At 42.7% G+C, this 19,672-nt stretch overlaps 1 long non-coding RNA gene across 1 annotated transcript; it reads right to left on the bottom strand.

Moving 5' to 3' along the window:
* Window positions 1-16,680: 16,680 nt before the first annotated feature.
* On the bottom strand, window positions 16,681-17,518 carry LOC120668158. The gene is made up of 2 exons (XR_005672264.1): window positions 17,074-17,518; window positions 16,681-16,971 (listed from the first exon to the last, which is right to left on the bottom strand). It is a non-coding gene; the product is annotated as an uncharacterized LOC120668158 (long non-coding RNA).
* Between the last annotated feature and the right edge of the window lie 2,154 nt (window positions 17,519-19,672).

The following is a 19,672-nucleotide window of genomic DNA, read 5'->3' as shown; positions in this document are numbered from 1 at the left end:
ATCTTGTCTCTCAAACTTGCTAGAACTCTCTCCTTTCTTTCTCTCATATGTATGTGTGAGGCTTTATCTGGAGCTCCGGAAAGGTTAGTCCTAACAAAAGATATTATAATCAAGATATTATCAAAACAAGAAATACTTCTTATGGATTTACCGAGACTCGTCAAAAAGACCATTGGAAAATAATTTCTTTGTGGAGAGGGAGAGAATGGAACACACACTTTAGATGGTGGACATGTGCAAATGGCAACGGTTGATCCCAAGGCACGACTGAAGTCCTTGTTATCAGATTGCACATGGTTGGAATAATTGAGTATTGAATAATCTTCAAAGTACCTGGAGTTTAATGAAGCAAACGGAACCGAGTAGCTTTTCATCATTATTTATTTTTTTTCTTTTCTCTCTTCCTCTTTTTTTTATTTCTTTCTTTTTGCTCCTCAGAACCACTGGCAACACAATGCACTTACTCCACCTCCCCCCCATGCTTGAACATTTGCTTGTCCTCAAGCAATGAAGTGATGATAACTTGATGGAGTGAGTGCACAAAACTTCTATCAATTCTCTGGACATAACTTTGGAATTCAAGGGAGCATCTCCTCGTGAAAGATTGAAGCCAACAGAGGAGGAAAAGGGGCAGGCCGGCCGGCCTACTACCTGTAGGCCTCCACTTCTTCGGATTTTTCTTCTGCGAACTCTTTGATGCTTCCCAAGCTTATGTTTTACTGAATTTTGCTCTTGATTCCACTGTTTTGCCGTCGAAATAAATATATACTCAATATATAGGTTGTGGTCAAGGAGGTGTTTCACAAAAAGATGTTTTTGGTTAGGGGTGGATATCCAGCGAGGTTTGCGATGTTCCCGGTATAGAAACTCACAATGCATGGATAGAATGGCTAGCAAAAGATAGGTACGCAAAAATACGGAATGGTCAACTTCTTAGTCTCGTACCAAAGAAGATAAATCCTGAATTAATTCACCTGAAAATAATTATTGCTCTATGGTTTGTTATGATATATCATTTAAGCTTGTAGAAGGGTAGAGCAAATGCAAAAGGTATCATTGACAAGGTTAGCTCAAAATTAAATCCAAATTAAATTTTCCTTGACAAGCTTAAGTAAGAGAGCAAGAGTAAAAGATATGGGTCCTAATTTATCATAACCTCCACAATTGAATTAGCCGGCATTTAATTAATTTTCAGATCATGTTAAAGAGAGCATTAGTTTAATCATGCATAGACCAAGCATAAGAAAGTAGACAAAGCGGCAACAATCATCATATTTTAACATGGCACAAACTTTCGATCATCATTACTAACCATAACATTAAAGCGTGGGTGATGCATTTATTTATCATGGTGATGAAGACAAAAGAAAACAAATTGCACACATGCTGAAATAAATAAAACAGAAAATTGCTACGCACACACAAGCTTGCACACATGCTGAAAATGAATGAAAAGAAATAGAAAATCCAAACCACACGTGCGAGCATTTTATTCATGGTCATGCCGTCGATCAATCTCCTTGATTGGCTCTTGCGTTGTATCCTTGATCATAATACTGCTGAAATGCTCCTCCATTAAATTGTTTCGATGGCGCCAGTCCTAGAAGTCCCATTTGATATGCGATTCCTGCAGTTCCATCTTCTAGTTGGGTTGTATGCCTCCGGATGGCATCTATATCTTCCATATTTCTTCTCGCATAAGCACCCATAATTCTCATTCCTTGTTCTGGTTGAGGGAGGTCAAAAAATTGTGCTCCAAATGACGGGTCGGGCATCTCTCTTTGATATGACGAGGGTGGGCATCCGTAGTTGCTAAATGGTGGGGGTGCTGCCGCAGCGTGCCCCCATGCTTGTTCTTGGCTTCCTTCCCATTGACTCGTCCATCCTTGCGGGTATCCCTGTCCACTTGATGCACCTTGAAATTCATTTCTCCAATAAGCAGAACTTGGCGGTGGAAGATTTACTTTTAAGTCTTCTTGATGTGCCGATGCCAATGTCCCTTCAATTAACCTTCCTCTTTTTGATTTCTTCACCTTTTTTCCAATATTTTCAACTCGCCAATCAGTCATCTCTCTTGCAAATAATTTCAGCCTTTGATCGGGGAGGGAAATATCCATCTCAGAAATAGTAAATCTCTTCTTTTCATCTCCTCCGATATAATGGCCTTGCCTCAAATGATCAATCCCAATATCTCTTCCCGGGACATAAAATTTTTGGATCACTCGTAACCTCGGATTCATTGCTCGGGCTATCATTGTGAGATAACATCCCGAACCAACTTCTCCTGTGCCGGATGATGCTTCACAAAGCCACCTTTCAACCATGATGTTGGTGGGATCAATTACTTGCTTCTTCACCAATGCAGCATACATCCAATTTAATTCTTGGTCGGTGACCTTCGATTCTCTCATCCTCCCGAGAATTCTTTTGCTCAACCAAGAGTGGAATATTTGGAGGGTAACATTACTTATATTCTTTCTTTGGCGGTTGACATCTTTTGCTATTTTTGTCCAAAATTCATCAAGCTCTCCATCTTCAACTTGCACCATTTCATATGCATTATTTTTGAATCCGAGCAAGCTTCCTATTTCACCATAGGTGATTACTTTCTCTTCATTCTTGAGCCTAAATTTCAGAAATGAAACTTCTTCACCATCCACCATTTCTGTTGATTTTTCTAATGTCATGAACATCTCAAGAGCCACTTCTTCTTGCATATCAACCGTGACACCATCGGAAAATAACTTCCAACCGATGTTCTCCAATAGCTCATAGATGTCATGATGAAATCCCAGCTTCACCAATGCTTCCTCATCAAAATCATAATTTGCTCATAGTCTTCCCTTCATGAACTTGAGCCTTTCTTCTTGTTCCTTTGACAAGATAATAAACCCATATTCTGAATTCTTGGGCTTGTATGGTGGTGGTGCGGATGACCTTGTCGAACGCCGTGGAGGAGGTGGCATTCCTTCGGTGAATCTCATGGAGGAGCTTCTCGGGTCTCTCATCCCACCAAGGAGCAGCATGTCGCTCCTCGGTGCGGGGTTGTCTTCCTCCATGCTCCGCGGAGACTCGGAGACCGAGTGCCTCCGCGAAGAACTTGCCGATGCATCGGATGTTGATGAACGCGTCCTTCTCCTCCCGGCGATGAACTTCATGAGGCCACTCATGGTGACTCCTTGCTGCACACACTCAAAAACAAACACACCGGGGGTTTCTTGCCGGCGGGAGAACAATATATCGAAGAGTGGAACAAACTAGGAATTTTGGTGAATTTTCTGAGATTTTTGGAGTAGATTTTGGTGGACGAATTTTTCAGGGCTCTAACTGATGTTTCTGGGCAAAGAACTTGAAGAACATAAGCAAGGAAATGAGTGAGGAGCATACCTGCCAAAGGGGAGCACCAGAGGGCATAAATAGGGGCTAGGCTGGCTGGCCTAGGGCCTTGGGGCCGGCCGGCCTAGGGTGTTTTTCCCTCTTCTCCACTTCAATTTTCTCTGATGGATTCCTGGTGCAATTATTTGCTTCTGTCCAGTACATCTTGTATGCTTTGCACCGCCCAAATCATGTGAACCACTCCTTCTTTGCCTTTGATGTCCACTTGCAACATTATTTCTCCACTTTGTGTCATTCACCTTGTCCCATGCTTCATCATGCATCACATGGTGCCATCTTTGCTGAAAATCACTTGTCCTTCCCATGCATGGCTGCCCCCTCCTTTGAATCATTTGCATGTGGTGGTAGGTAGAGAGCACAACTCTTTCCCGTGAACTCACTTTGATCAATGGAAGTTAATCAAACACATAAACCCTTTCCAAATGATGCTTAGATGTTTAATCCTCCTCTAACTTCGAAATTTCAGAATTGACTCAAAGCATGCAATGAGTTTAAATGAATAATTAGAGGGGAATTGAAACATCTTTACATTTGTAAGTCGAAAAATATTTCCCGACTACATTAATTTTGGTTGCACCGGAACCGTTCACTTTCATGAATCGATAGCGAACAATCTCGAATTCAACCGTGGGTCTTGGGTTTAGGTTCTAATTTTTGCCAAAGTGAGAGAGAATTTTGAAAAAGAGAATAATTAAGGTTAGGAAAATTCTAGTCCTATGGTAATGAAACTGAAAATTCTCTCTATGTTTGTGTGAACCTACGCATCAAGAATTTAAGTAACATAGCGCGGCTCTACTCGTGTGTTTTAACTCAACTTGGTCTGGCCGTCATGGAGAGGACGGTCGCCAAAAATAGGTATGGAATTTTGGATGTGGCTTTCTCAAGAAGAGGCAAATAAATCTTAGGATGGCTCATGTCATTGGTTTAAAATAAGAAATAACATTGGAATGACCGAGCGAATAAAATCCAAATTGAATTGTTCGACCGAACGACCAATTGTTCAAAAGTATATCATGTCCTTGCATAGCAAAATTCTCGACTCACTTACCTAATCTTTTCACGGGTTGTCCTCCCGGCAGCTTATTCTTGACTCGACGAACGGGTTGAACTCCCGGCAGCTTTATTCTTGACTCGACGAACGGGTTGAACTCCCGGCAGCTTTATTCTTGACTCGACGAACGGGTTGCCTCCCGCAAAGCACTTCGTTTAAAGTCTATAGCTAGACTTTCTTCTTCTTCACTTCGGACCAACGCTCGATGATGGCGCTGCAGTCTTGGGTACCCACTTCCGCACAATCCTTGGTGCGGGTTTGTCTTCTACGTTAGTCATCTTTTTGGTCTTCACAGGCGGGCTTTTAGCTTTCTTCTTGACGGGTGCGACGATCTTCTTTGTCGCGATGGACGCGACGACTTCTATCTCCTTCTTCGCTTCCTTCTTGTTCGGCTCCTCTTCTTTCTTTGGCTTCTCCTCTGTGACACGGTGGTGAGGCGGAACATATTTAACATTGATCATGTTGCATACCTCGAGGCGTGGACGAAACTTGAATTCGCTTGTGGTGCCATTGATGTCGAACTTTATCTCCCCCTTGCCAACGTCGATGTTTGCCCTTGCGGTCTTGAGGAAAGGCCTCCCAAGTATGAGAGGCGCCTTGCTCCCTTCTCCCATATCGAGAATCACAAAGTCAACGGGGATTAAGTGTTCTCCAATCTTCACGGGAACGTCTTCGGCGATTCCCAAAGGATAGCGAACGGAATTGTCCGCTAACTCTAGGCACATGGCGGTGGGTTCCAGCTCCGGTAAGCATAGCTTCTCGAACACATTCTTTGGCATGACGCTCACACTTGCACCGAGATCACAAAGTGCTCTTTCGAACATAAGAGATCCAATGGAACACGGGATGGTAGGACATCCGGGGTCCCTCTTCTTTTCTGGAGCTTCATTAGCGATTGCCGCGCTGCATTCCTCAGTTAGCTTGACAGTGCTTGGCGGTATCTCGCGCTTGTTTCCCATGATGTCTTTGAAGTAGCGAGAATACGTCGGAACTTGTAGAGCGCCCAAGAGCGGCATATTGATGCTCAACCTGCGTACCATCTCAACAAATTTGTTGAATTGCTCATCTTCGTGTTTACCTTTTCGGTATCGTGGCCTTGGCGGTAGAATCTTGGTGTCTATATCATCTAGCTCAAACTCCGGCTCTTCGGTGACTATCTCTGGCATAGGAGTAGGTGCCTTCTCCTTGATGATGGTCTCCACTTCAACTCTTGGCTTAGGCTTCCTTGCTCCCGCTGCATGTTCGGGTTCTTCGGTCTCCTTTCCCGAGCGAGTTTGAATTGCCTTAGCCGTCTCCGGACTTTGAGGTTGCCCGGGCAATTTTCCTTTGTTGCTAGATAGGCGTCCGGCGAGCTGGGCTACTTGTGTTTCTAGCATCTTCATCATGTTGAGTACTTGAAGATTAGAGCTCCCGACCTCCGTCATCTTGCCATCAATGTTCTCCAAGATCTTGTCCATAGCCTTGAACTTGGTGACGGTGTCCTTGTTGATCTTGCCTTGCTCCTCCATAAACTCCTTCAATTGTATACGAAGAGGCACCGAGTTTTGAATGGAAGAGCTTGCATTAAATTGGGGTCTACCTTGCCCGTAGCGGAAGTTGGTCGGCGGAATCCATTCTCCCTTATTCATGTAATCGAGCATCTTGGCTTCCTCCGGGCAATTCTTTTGTACATGGCCGTACTCTCCACATTCTTCATATGTAGACCTTGCTTCGGCCGCCTTCAAATCGATAGCTTGGGCTTCTCTCTTTTCCACTTCCATCTTCTCCAACCTTCTCATGAGCGAGTCGATCTTCCCTTCTAGCACTTCTTCGCGTTCCACTTGTAATACACTCTTCGCGGCGCCCACGGCTTGGAGTGGTTGTAGGCGCCCCGATGATGCCCATGCGTCATTGTCCGCCACCTTCTTGAATAGTTTGAAAACTTGAGTAGGCGTGAGTTCAATGATAGAGCCTCCGGCCAATGCGGCAATGATCCCCCTTGATGCAGTAGTGAGGCCTTGATAGAACTTCTGGACCACATCCTCCCTTGAGAACTTGTGATGACGTACGGCGCGGATGTAGTCGTTGAAGCGCTCATAGGCTTCGGCAATAGTCTCTGTCGGGGCTTGCGCGAATGTTGCAATCTTGTTGCGCATAATCTGGGTCTTGCCCGGCGAGTAGAACTCCGTCATGAACTCTTTCATCAAGGACTCCCAATTTTGCACCGTGTGTGGTGGTAGAGAATGAAACCATTGCAGCGCTCTCCCAAGTAGAGAGAATGGAAAGAGCCTCGCTCTTATTTGATCTTAAGTCATCCCTTGCATGTCGAAGGTGCGGCATAGTTGGAGGAACGCTTGAAGATGTAGATTAGCGTCTTCTTTTCCAGTGAAGGGCGAGCTTTGCACCATCCTTATGATTGAAGTCTTGATCTCGAACGGAACTCCGATGTTGTCGAGATTTTGGATCGGCAAGTCCCGAACGTCCGGAGTGCATAGCTCTCCGATCGTACGCTCCGGCTCCGGTTGCGCCATCCCTTGGTGAAGTGACGCCTCCTTTGGACTTGTTGGTGGAGTTGCTTGAGGTGAAGACGATGAATCGTCGGCTTCAACTTTTGGATCTACTAGTTCTGGCTTCTTTGATCGTGCTTCTCGTCTCCTTTGCCTGTAAATTTTTTCTGGATCATCCACAAAATTTTCGGGTTTGTTGGAGAGGCTCCCGTCCATCTCCTGTTAGGGGTTAGTGAAAATGAAAAATATATACGAGATCTAAAAGATGAATATACAAGATCTAAAACATAAAAGAAAAAAAAATCAAAATAAAGAAAACTCTAGATTAGATTGATTTTCGTGAAATAGATCCGTTTTTTTTAGTTAGCTTAGAAAAAATAAGAGATCTAAAAAAGGTCAAAAAGAAAAATCAAGAAATATTTACGAATGCAAGTAAGATTGGATCTTAAATCGATGGTTCCCCGGCACCGGCGCCAGAAAAGCTTGTTGACGCTCCTTAGCGCCCCCGATTTATATACCGCAAGCACACGGTTTCGTGTAGCTTTTCCCTCAGAGTATTCCCCCAAGGTTTATCAATCCACGGAACCAAAGAGACAAGAAACAATCTACTAGCATAGAGATTCCTTTATGTGAGATGGTGAAAACGAATCTAATCTACTAAAAACACGACAAACACCGAAGGTAGCAAGAGAAAGTTAGAGATAACCAATCTAGATCACCTAGATCATGCATATGTTGTAGTTCCAGCTAGATAAAGTGAAGTAAGATAGATGTGAATCTCAATGAAAAGCCTCTTTAACCCCAAAATCTCCAATCCGATCCCTCGATACCCAACCTACTCTGTGGAGATGGCCTGTCACGACGCCCCCCTTTTCAACGGGATACCCTGAAGCAAGTCGAACTCACTTTGGTAGTTCCGCCATGAACCTCTAGCCACCATGACTACAAGATCATGCTAAGTGATCTATCTCGATAATAGATCTAAGATGAAGCGAACCCAAAGAAAAGAATGAAATCGAAAGAGGAGAACATGGTCGCTAAACATTCGGAAACACAAATAACTTCACCATGAATGATAGTACATCACAAGATCACAACCGGGGCCATACCTTGATCTTGATGATCCTAGCTCCAGAACTCCGACGTGGTCCTCCTTGCAAGGTTCCCACGTCAGCTAGGGCAAACCATAGACAACTAGCATGACCCTCGGCTCTCCGAGAGGTGTCCCTCTATCTTCTCTGCTCCTTGGCGTCGTCTCCCGAATTGCTCTCTCCGTGAACCTTGGGAAGGGGTCTTTAAATAGCCTCAGGGAACCCTCGGTCAAAGGAGAGGTCGAACCGACCTAAAAACAGGCTGGGCCGGCCGGCCCAATGAGCCTAGGCCGGCCGGCCTGGGTCTTTCCTTCGCCGGCTGGTGCTCAACTTTCTCCCCAAGTCTCCTGGAATCTTCTAGAGTTTATGTCTTTCACGATTGCACCCCTTTAGACGTCGTTATCTTCGAGATTTCTTCGAGAAGAAGGATAGGATGGAAAATCCTTCCTTAAATATCTCTTTGCTTTGCTTAGCCCCGAAGCATCTCAATCTTATCTTGTGGGCTTTGTCTTTTGGGCTTCATTGGAGGGTGGATGTGCATGAATGGGCCTCTAATCATCATGGCCTTCGATCCTTTGTTCGGGCTTTGGCCTTCGTCATTCTTCGTGTCATCGCGTGATCGTGGGCCTCGCCATTTCATGCTCCAAAATTTGTCAAAAACCTGCAAAAACGAAGTACCTCCAAAATATATGTGCAAACGTGAAAACGACCAATAATTGGGCCGAGGTTAGGATGGTTAGTGATTTTGATATTAAATTCATGCCATTATCAAAGTTAAACAGGGGATAAAATGGATACTTAAGGAGCGCCAACAAGCGGTCGGAGTTGTCCGCAAGTTGCGCTCTGCGTCTTGCGTTGATGATGTCTCGTGCGTCCACAATGGAATCGGCTACCTCTTCCCTATTGCTCCCACAGTTGTTGTTGTTTCAGTTTGGCTGAGGGCCAGGAGCTTGATTTGCTTGTGGTTTGCCACCTCTGGGGTGATGACTACTCGCAGCTTCCTGATCCTCTTGGTTTCTTCGGTTCTGCGGTTCCTGCTGCTGTTGATGCTGGTGGCCTCCGGGGGTACGGCTTGCTTGAGGTATTGCTGTTGTAGTGGCCCTTGATCGTGTACCGTGAAGCGAGGACAGGGGGTTCTGTCTCTCGAGTTGTTCAACAGCATTTTTGGTGAGATTTATGACTCGTTCCAACTCGGGATTCTGGAGCATCGTCATGAGTCGTAGGGTTGCTTCTGTCATTGCGGTGATTGGTGTTCTGAAGATAGGATCCGCGACATTGTTGAATTCGTTGTTAAGGTTGTGTTGCGGGAGACGAGCACGCTCGGCCGCACGAGTCCCGCGCACTTCTTTGCATTGATTCCTTTCCCTGTGGGCTGTACGAGTGACTTCGTCTTCATCAGCTGGAGCGTCTTGGGTCAGGTTGTCTGCTGAGATCTGATCCAAGGCTTCGTTTGGATCATGGTGGCTTGGAGCACCTCCGGGCTGGATGATTACCGGAACCAAACGCTCGTGAGAGAAGCTTCCTAGGTCTAATTTGTAATCAGCTAGGACAGTTCCACCGGAGCCAGTTTCCCTCTCGGTTTCGAGGGGAGTGCCGTGTTGAAACGGGAGATCATCAATGCTGGCGACTTCTCGCAGGTTGTCGAGTAGTTCTGCGAGGGTATGACCTTGACAAGATTTGAGTTGCATCTTAGCCAGCGCATTGGTGATGAAATCCAGGCTGTCTTGAGGTGACTCGACTGGATCTGAGTAAATGTCGAAAACGGGTGCCTCCCGGCTAGCGGTGGCTGATTGGTTTTCGACGTGAAGTAGGTGATCCAAGCTATTTTCATAGGAGGATCTAATTATCTGTTTGTAAACAGACGATGAATTGCGCAAACCAAAGACGGGTTGCGCGATAAGAGTTCCAATCCGAGTGGATTTCGGTTTGAGATCAATCTGAGTCCGAATAGAACTCAAGTTGTTTTCGAGTTTCGGCTTGATCTCCTTGGCGACGTCGGGAAGCAACATAACGCTGCGATCATGAGATCTGGCAAGCTTGTTGGAGTCTTCCAATGTAGAGCTCTTCGGCGTGGGAGAGTTGGTTAAGTGGCAATCGAAGCCGCCTGAACCATTGGCGACGCAGACCCACGAACCGAAGATGAAGGTGGCGCCTCTAGAAGGTGTCATGGTGCTGAATGCGAAAGTGGCCATCGAACTCGCCGATGAACTCGCCAAGTCCCCTACTTGGCGCGCCAGCTGTCGGTGTTTACCGCCAAGCCTGCTCAGGGATACCCATAGCAGTAGGGTTTGTAGATAAGGATCGACGGCTCTGGAACTCAATGGTGTAAGGAACACAAAGATTTAGACAGGCTCGGGCCGTGAGTTACGTAATACCCTACGTCCTGTGTTGTGGTCTGTATTGCCTCAGGTGTAGATATCTTTGGAGGGGGTCCCTGTCCGCCCTTATATATCCAGGGGACAGGCTTACATGGAAAGTCCTAGCCGAGTACAGTTGGAGTCCTACTACAACACAATCGGGTAGTTTCCTTTGTACTGCAGCTAGTCTTACGCCTATTCGGGTAGATACAAGGGAGGTAAGGTACATCCATGAACTATCCCTTACTCTAAAACATTCTATGTCTGTAAGCAGTCCTGTTGCCCCGGGTCTGACAGATTCGCCGAGAGGCTGTCACCTTGGATGGAGTGTGTTTCTCTTGCTCTCAAGGAGTGTTTCCTCCTCATTTCCAAGGATAAGCAACTTCAACTTGGAAACAAATATTCAACAATACTTTGTGGAATTCGATAGTAATAACTCCTACCACTAATATTAACACTCGCCTTTTATGCATCCATGCAGGAGCTGATGGCCTGGATCTGGCACGTAAGAGCTGTCGACAGTGGCCCATATGGGGGCCCTTTGATCCATGGAAAGCTAGATGCCACCAAATTTCAAAAAAAAAAATTGTGGCAACATCACATACTTATTGCCACAATTTATATATTGTTGCAATATTGTAGATGGCAAAAGCCTATTTTTCTAGTAGTGACATGGAAAAAAAGTTGACTTTATAGAATGCTTACCGAGAACATCTACTTCTCTATCTGAAACAGTAATTGTTCTCTTAACCAGAGCATTACAAATCAGATGGACTTTGCCAAAAACAATGTTACAGTAAAGGTAACTTGGCATGAGATAGCTTCTCTATATATTATTGCACATCAGATTCAATCCAACATGAACTACCATTGGCGTCTAGAAGTGTTGATTATAGGAAAACTAAGTGGTCGAGTAAACACCTTAGCTATAGCTGCCTAGCTTAGTTGACTCGTATATTCGTTGGAGAATTCAAGCATGCATTTTGAACAAGTATGAGGAGTCAAGGTGGGTACTGAAGCTCCTGAAAACGCTAGGCCGGCACTTGCTTGATTCTCGAAGGATCAGCAGAGAATATAGCAATCTGCTCTAGAATGGAGTATGTGCTTGGCGTCTAGCAGAGGACGCGTTCTTTCTGCTCTCCAGGGAGCATGCTTTTTCTCGGCCATCGTTGGGTGAACTCCAAACGAATAGTCGCACGGGAATGAATTAGTTGTAGGAGGACGTTCAAACCTGGAACTTTCAGCAAGACACGAGCAGCGGAGGACTTCTTTTCCGTCTTGGCGGAACCCTTTACGCTTGACTGAAACACCAAAGAAATTAAAGAACTAACCTTGTTGCCAATCCATGGTTGCTTCCACTCAGGTTCGAAAATATGTGAGGGTCAATGTGAAGATTCTTACATCGGAACTCAGTCAATTGACATTTTTTTATGACTACGTACATGGAAGCGGGTAGTGATTCCATCTCTAATAGGACCGTTAATTCAGCTATCAGAGACCATGTCAATTATTTTTATTGTGACATTTGTATTCTGCTTAACTGATAATTAACGACGCACTTGATGCTGCCGTGATGGTGAGATCATCCTATTGTTACGATATATGGGGAAAATAATAAGATGTTAACACACGAGATAGAACAATTCTTGCATTGTGAAAGAGTACTCTAGCAGTAGATCCATCAAGCCGTACAATGAAGCAAGTGGGTACCTAATTTGGGTCAGGTATTTAATTATGTTGGTATGATCCTCTAATTCATTTTTTTTTCAAATTATTTATGTAGAACTAGGCGTATGACCCGCACATTTGCGCGGCTAGTATTAAAAATTCAAAAATTTGCATATCGTTGTATCCTTACTATTTTTTAAAGATTATACTATTTGTTACCATACATCACTCTATTCATTATCATAAATTATGTCTTATTGTTGGTTAAAATAATTCAAATATGATCTACCTATAATAACAATTTGATTTGTTTAGCTTTAATAATATTATGCATATAATTATTCTTATTTTCTTTTTATTTTGATTGATTGTTGTTAGCTTTAGTTTTTATTAATAGTATATGTTTGTAACTGATACATAGTTAAATGATATTTTATATTTAATTTTTCATAATAGTATTGGTGGGTGATTTTTAATTAAGCACATGGGTATTTTAGGCTAATTTTTATTTTTCCATTTTCTCCAATTAACGTAAGAATTTCTAGACCTTCAGAGCGAATGTGGAGGCTCGATTTGTTGGCCAAATAATGAAATAATAGTATAAGTTTGTAACTTATACATAGCTAAATGGTATTTCATTTTTGCATAATGGCTTTGGTGGGTGATTTTTAATTAGCCACAGGGGTATTTTAGGCTAATTTTTATTATAATGACAGTGGTGGGTAATTTATATATTTTTTTCTCCGATTAACGTGGGAATTTCTAGACCTTGAGAGCGAATGTGGAGGTTCCGTTTGTTGGCCAAATAATAGAATAATTTTGTAACTGATACATAGTTAAATGGTATTTTATATTTAATTTTTCGTAATGGTATTGGTGGGTGATTTTTAATTAAGCACACGGGTATTTGAGGCTAATTTTTATCGTAATGGCAGTGGTGGGTAATGCTAATTTTTATCGTAATAGCAGCGGTGGATAATTTTTATTTTTCCGTTTTCTCTAATTAACGTGAGAAATTCTAGACCTTCAGAGCGAACGTAGAGGCTCGGTTTGTTGGCCAAATAATGAGATAATAGTATATGTTTGTAACTTATACATAGCTAAATGGTATTTAATTTTTTTCATAATGGCTTTGGTGGGTGATTTTTAATTAGGCACAGGGGTATTTTAGGATAATTTTTATCGTAATGGCAGTGGTGAGTAATTTTTATTTTTCTTTTTTCTCCAATTAACGTGGAAATTTCTAGACCTTGAAAGCGAATGTGTAGGCTCCGTTTGTTGGTCAAATAATAAGATAACTAGTTGTATAGCCCGCGCATTTGCGTGGCTAGTACTGAAAATTTAAAAATTCACATGTCGTTGTATCCTTACTTAAAGATTATACTATTTTTTTTACAATATATCACCCTGTTCATTATCGTAAATTATGTCTTACTGTTGATTAAAATAATTCAAATATGATCTACTTATAATAACAATTTGATTTTATTAAGCTTTAATAATATTATGCATATAATTATTCTTATTTTTTGTTTTATTTTGATTGATTGTTGTTAGCTTTATTTTTTATTAATAACATATGTTTGTAACTAATACATAGCGAAATGGTATTTCATATTTAATTTTTCATAATGGCATTGGTGGGTGATTTTTAATTAGACACAGGGGTATTTTAGACTATTTTTTTCGTAATGGCAGTGGTGGGTAATTTTAATTTTTTTTCTCCGATTAACGTGAGAATTTTGTATACCTTGAGAGCGAACGTGGAGGCTCCGTTTGTTGGCTAAATAATAAGATAATAGATAGATAGATGTCTCTAGTTTATTTTATCAAATTTGTAGGTCAACCCAATGACCTGAAATATATTTAACTTGAGTATGACTCAAGTTAAAAGACTTAGTCTGTGTTTTTCATGACTGTGCACTTGGTACGCCTAGCATCTAGAGGGACCTGAACTCACGAATAATTCTTGAAAAAAGATCGACCTCACAAGAACCAGTCAGTTTTAGCAGTGCGTATACAAAACAGTACTTATTCCTTGTTTTGTAGCTTTGAGGTGACCAATGACAACATATATCAACAGTGACCGAAACACGTACATCCACAACCAAGAGCAAGCCTTAATGAGGAATAGTTCAACTTGTTTGGACGTACAAAATTCTAAGAAAACAACATTTATATATAGCTCCCGTCATTACTACGGAAGGAAACAAAAAAGGCATACCGGCTTAATTTCTAACTTTCTTATTTACTTATCTGAACATTCAATTTATTCTTTTGAGAAGCAAATTTTATTATTATTGAAATTCAATTTCTAATTTAAATTTTTTAATTAATTTATCCTAAGTTGCACATTCTCCCCATTATTACATTCGTGTGCAGCCCATGGAGCCCTCCAAATTAAGCCACTTAAAAAATTTCAGCCATGAATGAATTGGAGGAGGAGAAAGAGAGGAGCAAATATGAAGGGGAACACATGAGCCTCCCTGTTTGGAAACCTTGGATCTGCCCCTGGTCACAGAAGCAAATTCTTACCCCCCATACAAATTTTTTGAGTGAAACGTTTGCCTTGCATTTTGGTGTCGCCAATATATTCCCAAGTAAAACGACGGTTAGCTGTACCCAATAATCCAAGCATGTGTCCTGAGGAAGGTGAGCTACCACGATCGCTCTACAAGAGTGTAGAACCATTCCTTGTCATGTGGCAACTCGCAAGGGACCAGATCTAGAGGCTGCCGGCCACCTTCCGGGAGACAGCCGCGATGCTTCCTATTGCGTCGTCATCGCCGGTCGTTTACATGTGCCCCGTCTTCACGGCAACCAAATTCACTTTCAGAGTTAAACCGAATTCAGTACATACAAAAAGTGTGTGCTTGACCGGCCGGCCACAAAGGTATCTATAAGAGCAAGATTAATAAATTAGCTAGTTGCTGGCTGTAAGGTTCTTTTCAGAGCAAGGTTAATAATTTAGCTAACTGTTGGCTGTAAGAATTATTGTAGCTTACCCCTTAGCCTACTCATATAGTGGTTTAGTCCTTCATCATTAATACATGGCCCACATGTCTCTCTCACAAGATTTCTTGGTTTTTCTGTCGAAGCCGGCTATAAGCTTACAGTCCACTTCCCCTCTCTCTCCTCTTCTGTCTCCTCCACCTCATCATTCAACCTGCTTACAGCCTGCTATAATACTTGCTCTCAGCCTACTTCTCAGCCCACTAGTAAAGTAGGTAGCCCTTCATCATTAATGTAAGATCTCACTTATCTCTCTCACAATATTTCTTGGTTCTTATGTCGAAGCCGGCTGTAAACTTGCAGCCCGCTTCACCTCTTTATACTCTCATCTCTCTTCCACATCAACATTTAGCCTTCTTGCAGTCTGTTATAATACTTGCTCTAACTGCGAATATAGCAAGGGATTTTTGGCCTTCTTTAGTTCGTGAAACTTTTTGGATTTTGGTACTGTACTATTTTCGTTGTTATTTGATAATTAATATCTAATTATGGACTATTTAGACTTAAAAGACTCGTCTCGTCATTTACAGTTAAACTGTGTAACTAATTATTTTTTCAACTACATTTAATGCTCTATGCATGTGTTTAAAGATTCGATGTGATGGATACCGTAGAAAATTTTTTAGGAACCAAACAAGCCCTTTGTATGTATGGGCACTGTACAGTAGCATGCCTACGAACGCTCAATAAAAAAAGGAGCATGCCTACGTATAATTTAATGCCATCGCACACAGTAACGTCACCTGCATACGCTTTCCAGTTTCGATTTGTGTCCAGCGGCCGGTGAATAACACATGGGTGGTGCCATAACATAATACAGGGGTTAAATTAACCACGTGGTGGAATTAGTCTTTGTAAACAAGAAACGAGGTCTGAAAATCGGCTGTTTTAGTAAAAAGAAATAAAGCTTATTGACCAAACCACGTGGTGGAATTACACTTTGTAAATTAATTAGGTCATAGCCATATGCATTGCCTGGCTACTTGGTCGTTCAAACACAAGCTTTTCAAGAAATCTGACTACTGCAGATATATGAGCTGACATGGGCAGATCCGCGTTAGAATGAACTGGAAGCCAAACAGCCATTTGGTCTCCACACATACACCATGCATGTGTAATGTACTAATGTGTTTCCCGTGGCCCCATATATAGGGTAACTCACGCTCACAACGGCCAATGTCAGGTTGTGCGTTCTTGCAAGCCTTGCGTCCAAAAGCGGCGACCCAAACGGCGGTTGCTCCCCGAAAACATAAACTTTGAGTTCATCATCAGTTGGTTATAGAATGAAATCAAGTTGGATTCTGACTTCTTGTTTAGGATTGCTTTGGGCTGCTAGATTTGGAAGTTCGCTTATCTGGATACCCGTGTAACACTACTAGAAAAAGAACCAAAGGTGCCGGTTAAAAATGAGCATAGGTACCGGTTTTGCAACCGGTACCCCAAACCGGAACCAAAAGTGACCGTCTAAAACACCGGCTAAATCACCCGGTGCCTAAGGTGCATAGGTACCGGTTTTACCAACCGGTTCCAACAGCTGCCTCTCCCGTTCGCTAGAATCTCTCCCGTTTCTGTATCTTCTTCCGTTCTAGTGCCAACAATCATTCGAAGAATTAACCACAAAATATTAAATCAATCGATACAAATTCCATAAATCTCACAAATCATTCAAAGAATCAATTACAAGATTGACACACTCAATACAATCCCACATGCATCTCTATTTCAGAAAAATTTCAAAAAAGAAGAAAAGAAAACACCCAAGGCAGGGGAGCATTTGCGGGCTTGGACAGAACCACGCCTTCGTCCTTGGGCTTGAGGACAATCGCAGGCTCCTCTTGTTTCTTGGCTTCGCTAATGATCTCGGCGTCGAGCGCTTGGGATGCAACCTCGCATTTGCTGATAATCAAGGCCTTGCAGTATATATGGCACAGGTTAGGAATCGAGGGAAGCGCCGAATAAGGGAACAATTCCCAAGATTAGGCCACTCGAGGCGAAGGATGCAGGGGATTTACTTGTCGTTTTTGGGAGGGAGGGCGTTGCAGGTGTAGTCGAGGATGCGGATCAGGCCGAGGTTCTGCAGGTTGCCGGAGCGAACGCCAGATCCAACAAATCCAAGCGGATGCTCGTCAGACCAGCCGACCAAATCCAGAGGAACCGCGCTAAGAATAGTACAGATCCGCCGTCCTACGGAGCAAAAACTAGCGGGAGAACAGATCCAGCAGAATGAGGTAGCAGAGTAGCTGAGAACTCACCTGAACCGGCTGCCCGTGCCGATGGACTTGAGGTCGACGACCTGGACGACGAGCTCTAGGATCTCGGCGGCGTCGCCGGTGACGGGTTCGCAAGGATGTGGGACATGGTGCCCGGCGTGACGGACGTGGCGGCGTCCATGCCTCCTCTCATCTGCGGACTCGTCTCCCGGAAGGAAGGTAGGTTACGCGCGGACCGGTGGCGAGCTCTAAGCTGTGGCGGAAATGCATCGGAGCTGCCCAGGCCGATGCGCGCGCTTATAAGGTGGATTTGGGGGAGAAATGGCAAGAGATCGCCTATTGGTATCGGTTGATAGTTTTGACCGGTGCCAAAAATTAATATTTAGAGCGAGAGATCGGTCATTGGTACCGGTTGATAGTTTTCACCGGCGCCAAAAATATATCTCTTTTATTGGTCCCAGGCTGTGAAACGACCCGGTGCCAATTCTTGATCATTGGTACCGGGCTGTGCCATCACCCGGTACAAAAAGTTCTCCCTAGCCACCTTGGTCCATCGGTCCGAGCTAAAAGTAACAGCTGTCGTTGCAGCCGGTACTGATGCAAGTATTAGTACTGGGTGATATGACAACTGGTACTTTTGTGCTGCACCGATGGTCTGTTTTCTAGTAGTGTAAATTCCTTCACAAAAATTTATTTGATCCGGTACAACTAGTAGATCTTATCAACCTTTACAATTTTGATATAAACTTTGACTTCATCTAGTGAGACCATTTGTAGGGGCATGAAAATCATTTCTAGGGCCAGGCCGTGCCGTCGCACGTCTTTAGAAATGTATTTTCAGGAGTAGATAATGGAGCAAGCAGTCCCTAGAAATGGCCATCATTTCTAGAGGCGGGTTTCTAGGGGCGCCTCGAAAGCTACAATAACAGCCTCATATTTATAGGAGCGGGTCGCATTTTCAGCCGGCCCTAGAAAAAAATGACGCTCTTACAAACTGTTAGTGTAATCAATACTTCTCCCTCCGTCCTATGAAAAGTGTCATTCTGTGTTTGAAAAAAAAATCCCACAAAGAGTAGTGCAATTCTAAAAATCTGATCTCAACTATACCTTCCTAATTAAGGGTCAGATTTGATTTGCGCGCTAAAACTAACTCTATATATGGCAAATAAATGAGGGTATGAGAGTCTTTTTACATCACCACTAATCTGCTAAAAAAATTAGATTGCACTCTTCATGGACCGAGGGAGTACTTCAACATATGTAATTCAATATCTTATCAATTTGTTAGAGAGAAAATAAAAAATCATTTAATGCAAAAATTTTGCGAGACGATTTGCCCCTAGCTATTAGATTCAAGAATGAAGATCATGTAGAGTAAGAGGAATTCCAACAGTCGTTCGAATTGAGGGTCTTCGCTCACGCGAATTAGCTTGTTCTTTAAAGGCTCATGCGAATTAATTGCAGCCAAAAATGTTGGTATTATATCCGTTATGAAAAATACTACGTCCGTTCTAAAATATAACAACTTTTTGACTTGATTAAATCAAACATTATCATCTTGGACTAATAATATCTTCAGAAATAATTACTTTTAATAGAAAATACTACATGTTGTGATAGTGGTAACTGATATAATTTTTATGTTGACAATCTTTATTAATTTTTTACCATCTATAGTCAAAGTTTAAAAGATTCGACTAAAAATAGCTATATTCTGGAACGGAGATTGTACGTTCATAGTAGTTTTTAATAGGTTGTGAATCTGGCAGGGTATGTAATAAGTGGGTTATTGACAAATCAACATGTGGATTATACAATATATCTGTACAGATAGGAGTAACTGTTCCTCCTATATATTACTAGGATTTAGGATATTCGAATTGCTCGACCACCAGATCTTGGGATTAACGATGTGATTAAATACGTTTTTGATACCGACGGGCTGAGCGAGTTAAGGCCCGAACCGGATGGATATGCCGTGAACATAATTAACCAAGCTACATTCTGTTTGCTTATTAATTACATTATTATACAATGGATAGAGAACCAAATTCTTGCATCCCTTGCAGCACACAGCTGACTTGCATGCCACTACTGGCACAACTACTTTGGGGGTCTCTCTTGGAACATTTTTAGTGGGTACGAACCGAATTCTTAGATTATTGCCACTAAACTACTGACGATACTAATTAGCATATATCCTTTTTGAATGGATAATTAGCACATATATATATCCTTCCGATGCCGGCCATGAGCCGATTATTACCGTCCCTGGAACTAGCTCGAATGAGGTAGTAATTAACTTTTTGCTGCGTTGCGGCCAAGTGCCGAAAGCCCGAAAGGGGGCATCGGTGAATACGTGTGGTTCTCCTCTTTGCCGTAGACTCTTCCAAGGAAAAGC

Source organism: Panicum virgatum, chromosome 3N, assembly GCF_016808335.1.
Source record: "Panicum virgatum strain AP13 chromosome 3N, P.virgatum_v5, whole genome shotgun sequence".
NCBI lineage: Eukaryota > Viridiplantae > Streptophyta > Magnoliopsida > Poales > Poaceae > Panicum > Panicum virgatum.
This window is presented reverse-complemented; position numbering and strand designations above follow the sequence as displayed.